This window comes from Montipora capricornis, chromosome 10, assembly GCF_036669925.1.
Source record: "Montipora capricornis isolate CH-2021 chromosome 10, ASM3666992v2, whole genome shotgun sequence".
NCBI classification, from domain to species: Eukaryota; Metazoa; Cnidaria; class Anthozoa; order Scleractinia; family Acroporidae; genus Montipora; species Montipora capricornis.
Window position 1 is genome coordinate 32,994,538 of NC_090892.1, and position 8,881 is coordinate 33,003,418.

The following is an 8,881-nucleotide window of genomic DNA, read 5'->3' on the forward strand; positions in this document are numbered from 1 at the left end:
TGTTTCTTCTCCGTGGACTGATTACTTATTCTCTGACCATCTACCCGTCCACTGTAATATCCAAGTTGAAAAGCCTTTGCTGAAGTCGAAGCGGATATCCTTCAGGAAACTGAAGTCGATTGATATCAGTTCTCTGCGAGATGACCTGTCAAAGTCAGACTTATGCAGCAACGCCATCGACTCTCTTGAGCTAAATGATCTCGTCACCCACTATGACGAAGCTCTATCATCAGCTCTGGATCGTCATGCACCTCTCATTAATAAGACTGTGACAAAAAGACCGATCGTCCCCTGGTTGAATAATGAGATCAAGACAGCTAAAAGGATGCGCCGCCGAGCTGAACGGAAATGGAGGAAAACGATACTTCGTCTGGACTTCCTCGACTACAAAGCAAAAAAAAATCGTGCAACCTTTGAGATGAAGAAAGCCAGACAAGAGTTCTACACCGACTTTATAGCGGAGAATAGCTATGATACACGCAAGCTTTCCACCCAAAGCTGAAGAAACCAAAAGCTGAAGTCATCTTTCCTAATCTTCGTCCCATAAGTAATCTCACATTTGTCTCGAAACTGACTGAGTGTGCTGTATTTAGTCAAACTCACAATCATTTGACCATTCATGACCTCTACCCGAAAGCCCAGTCATCGTATCGTGAGTGCCATAGTACCGAGACTGCACTTCTCCGCATCAAGAACGACATTCTTATGAATATGAATAGGCAGCACCTAACCCTTCTAGTTTTACTAGATTTAAGTGCTGCCTTTGACACTGTAGACCATGCGATATTGTTAAACCGTCTTAAGTCAGATTTTGGTATCTCTGGTAACGTGCTCTCGTGGTTCAAATCGTATCTATACCAGCGCTCCCAGTCAGTGTCGATCAATGGTCATACATCTAAAAAGTTCGAAGTGAAATGTGGTGTCCCTCAAGGTTCCTGCCTAGGTCCTCTTCTCTTTGTTCTTTACGCCAGCAAGCTCTTTACCATCATTGAGCGACACCTCCCCCAAGTCCATGCGTACGCCGATGATACTCAGCTCTATGTTGCGTTTAAACCCGATCCCGAACATGCCGCCAACGCAGTGGTAGCCATGGAAGCGTGTATCAACGACATAAGGAAGTGGATGCTGGCTGATCGTTTGAAGATAAATGATGACAAAACGGAATTTTTAGTTATTGGGACTAGGCAGCAACTGGCGAAAGTCAACATTGATTCGATCAATGTGGGAACGGTGGAAGTCTCCTCGTCTTCTGAAGTCAAGAACCTCGGATGCTGGCTCGATAATCAGCTCAAACTAAACAGCCACATCAATCGCCTATGCAAATCTGCCTTCTTTCACTTGTATAACATAAGAAAAATTAGGAAATTCCTCAGTCGTGAAACCACGCAGATCCTGGTCAATGCCCTTGTCACGAGTAGCTTGGACTATTGTAACAGTATACTATATGGTCTACCAGCCACCGAACTTTACAAACTCCAACGGGTACAAAATTCAGCAGCAAGACTTATTTGTAACGTAGGGCGTTTCGATCACATTTCCCCCTCCCTTAAAATGTTACATTGGTTACCCATTAAATTTCGCATTCAGTTTAAGATACTGCTCATTACTTTTAAGGCAATCCATGGTCTTGCACCAGCGTATTTAATTGAATTGATCACCCTTAGGACTCAGTGTACATATAATCTTAGATCTACTTCAGCCTCCTGGAGTAAAAACTCTAAAGACATTAGGTGATTGTAGCTTTGTAGCGGCTGCACCAGCTTTATGGAACAAATTACCACGTGCAGTCCGCCATTCTCAAAGCGTACAAACATTCAAGAAAGTCCTTAAGACTCATTTATTTCGGAAAGCTTATAATTTACAGAATATCTGATCAAGTATGAATTTATAGTTGATATTATGCAATTTTATAGTTGGAATATTAATTAGCTTTAGATTTTTCCATTTTTCATGTAACTGATTTGATTGTAAATAGTAGAATTCTAGTTTTTGTCATTGTAAAGCGCACGAGAGCATCTTCTCATGTATCATGCGCTATAGAAGCAATAAAATTATTATTATTATTAATTATTATTATTTCCACGATCGTGATGCTGCGTGGTGCTTTTCCATGATTGATGTGAATGTTACGTTACTTTTAAATAACGCACACTCCTGACGGAACGAAAGGTGTTTTACCTCTAATAAACTTGATCTCTAGGATTTTTGGACAAAAAATAAACTCTTTTATATGCTTTGTTCACATCAAAGTATTTTCATTCTAATAAGCATGTACTGAATCGGAAAATTCAAAAGCGCTTTCGATCATTTTCATCACATGCTTATCTTCGTTTTGCAGTGTCTTCCTTCAGAGAAATGAAGAGCACTGATGTGGATATCTTTTCAGAGCTCGTACATTCCCCGATTAATTAATCCTGCAATCCTTGCTATGTTTGCACGGTCAAGGAATGAAATCCAATGCTTTATCTTTAAATCAGTGGAGAGGCACTTTGGCAGTTACGTCAAATTAGTGCAGACCCCAAGAAAGACAGCAATGCGACCTGTTTATTGGTGTAGCGTTGCCCTTCATCCAGAGGAAATTGCCCCGGGGAAATTGCTCAAGAAGTCGTTGATAATATAAGAAAGAAAGAGGAAGAACTAATCAAAGAAAATCACAAATTGAGACAGGGGATCGAAGGTAAAATACGAGATTAAGAGGTGAAATTCTTCTAGCTATTTTGTAAGCCTGTGTAGCGAGTGGCCAGTCTTTACTGTTATTTTTTAACTCGACGTTGAGTGGGTGATCGAAGAATGTCAATGACAAAGAAAACACTGATTACTTGATGTCAATGATACGACTTTGTCAGTAGCTGTGCTGGCTATTACATCAAATAAGTTGATTTTTATATGGTGAAGAGGCCCATTGAATCGTGGAATGAAACATGGAATACATCATATCCATAAAGTAAAAAATGCCCAAACATCTGCAAATTCACCTTTCCACGAGAATCTGAACGCCATTTAGTTTTTGACGTCATAAAAATAAATCGTGACAGTTAATAGTACTGAGAACCTGTCCGAGAGCTCTGGGACAAGGTCAGACCGGTTGTGACCGAGTGAGATATAGAGGATTAGTAGACATGTCGCCTACACTTGAAGGGGAAGGATCACGAACGGTTAGATTGATAAACTGATGCATTGTATTCCATACATTCTCTCCTAATGATTTTCTCTGAGACTCGCTGGGGAGCAGCAGCTGGCGCAGTGGTGAGAGCACTCCCCTTTCACCAATGTGGCTCGGGATCGATTCCCGAATTCAGCGCCTTTTGTGGGTTGAGTTCGTTGGTTTTCCTACGTCAGGTCTGAGAGGTTTTTCTCCGGGTACTCGGCTTTTGCCCTTTCCACAAAAACCAACATTTGATTTGATTTGTTCTGATTTCAGTTGATTTGTAGTCTCCCTAATTAGTAGAGCACTTGTGCTCGGCTAAATAATTGTAATCCATGATTCTCAGCAGCTCACATTCACAGACGACAAGGTTAAAGACTTCTTAGAAGAAATGGGGTCATATCTAGAGGAGCATTTAGCCGAAGTAGATGCTGGAAGTATTATTCAGTTGTATGAACAATATCAATGGCAAGCTTGCATGCTTACGAAACAGTTTATCATCCTCAGCTAAGTATGCAAACTAACTAAGAATACCCCTACAGATTAAACTAGCAACGATTTTCCTTTATATAGACTACATGTAAGGCTTTTTTATTTTCCTCATCTTTCCAGATAAACCCCTCGGATGCACTTTCTTACTCGTTGGTAAGCGCTAACTGTAGGTGATTTCTATTGGGTATTTTTCTTCAAGAGAAATCTGTCTGTTGTCGTTCTGTGTTATTAATACAGGGATCGCATGGTAATTCTTGCCGTCATGTTCCTCCGAGAGCAGCCAACAGTGAGGGATTTTCTTGAATTTGGTAAATGTTGATCTTTAGTGAGCTGTCTTTTACTAAGCCAATTTAGAAACTGATTTTTTTCCAATAATATATTTTTATCAGGATATGACGTCTCTTTAGTTCCATTTTTAGCACTGCCAACAGTCGTCGTCGTCGTCGTCCTCCATCCATCTCAAAAGATGATGGCTGCACGCTGTTGGGTCACGTCCGGGTGCTGCACTTTCTCTGATGTCTGTACAGCCCTATTCTGGAAAGGCAGTCTCTGGAGCAGGTGGGGCAGGTGAAGGGTGATAATGTTGTGTCCTGCGTGGATCTCGCCTTGCGCTCAGCCCTCTTCTGCTGCAGTGTGGTGGTGCGTTCTTCCTTGGCTTTCTCCACCCCGCTGCGAACAGCCGATCTCCATGCCCCAGGGTTCTCAGCAAGACTCTCCCATGTTTCCAAGTCGATACCCGCGCCTTTCAAGTCACGTTTGCACGAGTCCTTGTACCTCAGGGAGGGGCGCCCACGGGACCTGAGTCCATCCGCGAGCTCACCACACAGTAGGTCTTTGAGGATGTGGCTGTCGTCCATGCGGCGTACATGTCTGTGCCACCTCAGTCGATGCTGGGCTAGGAGGGCGAAGATGGACAGCAGTCCTGCCCGCTCGAGCACCTCGGTGTTGGGAACCCTGTCTTGCCAGCGGATGCCCAGGATGTGCCAAAGGCAGCAGAGGGGAAAGCTGTTGAGCCTCTTCTCTTGTGTAGCATAGGTTGTCCAGGCCTCACTTGAGTAGAGCAGGGTGCTGAGGACGCAAGCTCTGTACACCTGCATCTTGGTGCTGTTGTTCAGGTTGTTGTTGTCCCACACCCTCTTCTGGAGCTTCGACATCATCCCAACGGCCTTGGCAATCCTGGCGCTGATCTCCGGCTCCAGCGATAGGTTGAAGGAGATAGTCAAGCCAAGGTACTGGAACTGGCTGACTGGGTTCAGGTCGTAGTCTTCGATGTGGATGAAGGGAGGAGACTCAGTTCCCTGGGACATCACCTCTGTCTTCTCGAGGCTGATGGTGAGGCCAAATTCTCTGCACGCATGTGCTAGGCGGTCCACCAGTCTTTGCAGAGCTGCTTCGGTGTGGGTCGCCAGTGCAGAATCATCGGCAAAGAGGGACTCCCTGATGGTGACGCTGCGGACCTTTGTTTTCGCGCGGAGTCTGGCCAGATTAAAGAGGCGCCCATTGGACCTTGTGTGAAGGTACACACTGTCGTCGTTCTGGAAGGCATAGGACAGGAGCGTGGAGGAGAAGATCCCGAACAGTGTTGGAGTGAGCATACATCTTTGCTTGACACCACTGCTGATTGGGTACGGCTTGGACATTGCTCCGTTGTAACACACTGTGCTCTGCATGTCTGTGTGAAAGGACTCTACGATGGTAAGTAGTCTTGGAGGGCAGCCGACCTTCTTCAGGATGTGAAACAGTCTGCTCCTGCTGACGAGGTCAAAGGCCTTTGTGAGATCAATGAAGGCGAGGTAGAGGGGCTTGTTCTGTTCACGGCATTTCTCTTGTAGTTGTCAAACAGAGAAAATCATGTTGATGGTGGACCTGCCAGCTCTGAACCCGCACTGTGATTCCGGGTAGACGCTCGCTTGTGGCAAACACTTTGCCCACAATGCTGAGGAGGGATATACCCCTGTAGCTGTTGCAGTCACTGCAGTCGCCCTTGTTTTTTATACAGTGTCAGTATCTTGGCGTCACGCATGTCCTTTGGCACTGAGCCCTCTCTCCAGCAAAGGCGGAGCAGCTCAAGCATGTCGCCAAACAGTGCGTCCTTTCCTCTCTTGATGACCTCGGCGGGAATGCCATCCCCTCCTGGGGCCTTTCCTGAGGACAGACAGTCGATGGCCTTGCTCAGCTCTTCCTCGGTCGGCTCAGAATCTAGCTCATCCAACACTGGCAGTTCCTCGATGGCGTTGAGCGCAGTGTCTTTCACAACATTCTCTTGGCGTAGAGCTCCAGATAATGCTCCACCCAGCGCGCCATCTGTTGCCGTTGGTCAGTAATGGGCTCTCCTGTCTTCGTCTTGAGGGGGACGCTCTAGGTGGCACTAGGACCGGTGGCCTCCTTTATGCCGGCATACATGCTGCCTGTGTTGCCCGTGTCTGCTGCAGACTGGATCCTCCTGCTGAGCTGGAGCTAGTAATCGTTGGCGCATCACCGGGCAGTCTGCTGGCACTTGCTGCGGGCGGCTCTGAATGCGTCTCTTGAGGCGGGGCAAGGGTTGTCGGCTTGTGCTAGGCGTACTTTTCGCTTGGCTTCTACAACAGGCTCCATCTCTTGCCAGTTGGCCTCAAACCAATCCTCATTTCTCCGCTCCTTCCTCCCCAGTACCTCAAGCCCTGACTGATAGAGGGCGGAGCACACCTGGCTCCATCTGGAATAGACGTCAGTGGCATCTCTACTCGCCTTGCCAAGTGACATTCTTAGGGTGCCAAGCAGCTCCTGAGCTTTGATCGGGTCCGCGGCTCGGCAAGCATTGATGCGCGGACGTCCCTTGGTCTTGGCGTGGTGCAGCTTGCGGGGGATTTAGCACGGACGAGGATGTGGTCCGTGTTGCACTCTGCACTGTGGTAGCTCCTGGTGTTGCAGACGCTGTTGAGGTCTTGCCTTCTAGCAAGGATAAGGTCCAGCTAGTGCCAATGCTTAGATCTTGGGTGGCACCACGAGACTTTGTGCCGAGCCTTATTCTCGAAGAAAGTGTTGGTGATGGCCAGCTTGTGGAAAGAGCACAGCTCCAGAAGTCTTGTCCGTTCTCGTTCATCTTGCCGACTCCAAGGCGCCCTAGCACTTTTACCAAAAGTACCTTCTCTCTTATAAAAGCAGGTTTTGCACAACTTGTGCACTGGCAAACTTTTGACCGAGATAGGGTTCTCGGATAAGACTTTCTTTTTCAAAAGATGGCAAAGCAGCTCTATTATGTTCCCATTTTACCATCGACTGGTCCTGACCAAACACCAGAATTCTGGCCATTGGTAAACGTTCTCAGAGAAGTAATGTACCGCTATAAATCACAAAATCCAGAAAGTTATGATCTACCACGGAGAGGAATTGACAAAATGCTGGACAAGCAAGTTGACCTCTTCATCGATAGTTCAAAACTGAATAGCTCATTCGTGGTGTACGTTAACGTTAATGGACATTAAACAAATTAAAGTGCCTATGAAGCAAAATTTTTTTTTACTTAATTATAAAATTTACCTTTCAAAACACACGAATCCCAAGTTTGAGATGTCCACTGTAAAAATTGACGATTTTACAAGCGCTCAAAGTTGGAAATTTTCCCTTCAAAAGTGTCGCAGAGACTGGGCCGAGTTTATTTTAAACTACCGCGTTGTGACGTCACGTTGTTGCCAGAAGTTTGTTTGTGCTTGTCTACGCTCAATCATTCCTATCGCTAAGCAAGGAATATGTCCACCAGTGCAAGTGCCAGTGACTCTGAAGTGGATAGCTTGTCCGAATCATCAATCAACGAGGACTTAGGAGGTGAAATGACCGAAGAGGCAGCTGATGTTACAACGGAAGAGGAAGACGATGGAGTAATTTATACTCATATTACTCCGTATGAAGGCGAACCTCTCGCTGAAGAAGACGACGATCGCATCGAAGAACGAGAAGAAGTAGACATCGACGGCCTCTCACTAATAGTATTGGAGGCGAGATACGAAAAACAAGTTCCTGTAAAGTCATGGTTCGTATGCATGCTATAGTAGTTTTATCGTAGAGATATTAATCGAAGAAATTTTCCCACAGAGGATGTCAGTTCTCCTGAAATGTATTTTCAGTATTCAAGTATCACTGGTTATAGTTGACGCACTCATCGCAATCGAATTTTCAAAGTAACTTTCTTTCGAAAATTCTGAATGACTGAAGCAGGATATCACTGGATTTTGCTTTTTGATTTCTGAAGTTTTGTCGAAAGCTGACGTTTGTAACCAATTCGTTGTATTTTTAGGTGCCATTGTCAACATTGCGAGGACGAAAATTTAGTCGGTGTAAGGGAGTTTCGTTGCTGCCGAGAAGTCATTCACGCATCGGGGAAAATGTCTTTCGACGGTTCCATGGAAAGAATAAGTTGCATCACACAACATGAAGACTATGGACCACTCACAAACCGAACTGTTTTACTACAAGTTGCTCCGCTACTGAAAGACAAAGATGGCAGACCCTACCGCCGTCGACCTGGAGTCCCAGAAAACAAGTGAGTTATATTCTGCTGTGATTTTTCTACCTTATAGTTGTTTAAGGCATAGTAAGCATTCGAAGCTATTTGTTTTTTCCTCTCAATGAGCAGTCTGGTTTCTTACCAACTACGTGAAAACGTACGAGACTCAGTGCAAGTGCGTGTTGTCCTAAGTAGCGTATGTATGTATATATGGAAAGAACTCAAGTGAGGCCATCGCTACTGTGTGCATGTGATGGATGAAGAACCTTCGCTGATCCACAGCATCAGGAACTTCTTATGCAACACCCAAGGACAGAGAAAAATCTCTGACCCGGGTGGGAATCGAACCCACGACCTCCGGATTAGATCACCGTTGCTCTACCGACTGAGCTACAAGGCCAGACGGGAGCAGGCCGTGGGAGTTTGAGGACAAATCGGCTCGGCCCAAGCCAAGTACTAAGTGCAAGTGCGTGTTGTCCTAAGTAGCGTATGTATGTATATATGGAAAGAACTCAAGTGAGGCCATCGCTACTGTGTGCATGTGATGGATGAAGGGGTAAAGCGCCTGACATTTTGACTGCATGCACATTTTCCCACTTTTACGCAGGACCCCACAGATAAATCACGGAGTTTAACTTGGGAATATCTTATTTTTTCTTTGCGGCCTTTGTTGGTCATAATCAGCTCTTTCCAATACAGCCTGAATATGTGAAAGGTTATAATAATTATAAAGAAATATGATGTAGAATTATTGTCTAATA

The 8,881-nt window shown here is 45.4% G+C and overlaps 1 non-coding gene across 1 annotated transcript; it reads right to left on the reverse strand.

The window, feature by feature from the left end:
* Nucleotides 1-8,447: 8,447 nt before the first annotated feature.
* On the reverse strand, nucleotides 8,448-8,520 carry Trnar-ucu (transfer RNA arginine (anticodon UCU)). The gene has a single exon. It is a non-coding gene; the product is annotated as a tRNA-Arg (tRNA).
* Nucleotides 8,521-8,881: the final 361 nt, after the last annotated feature.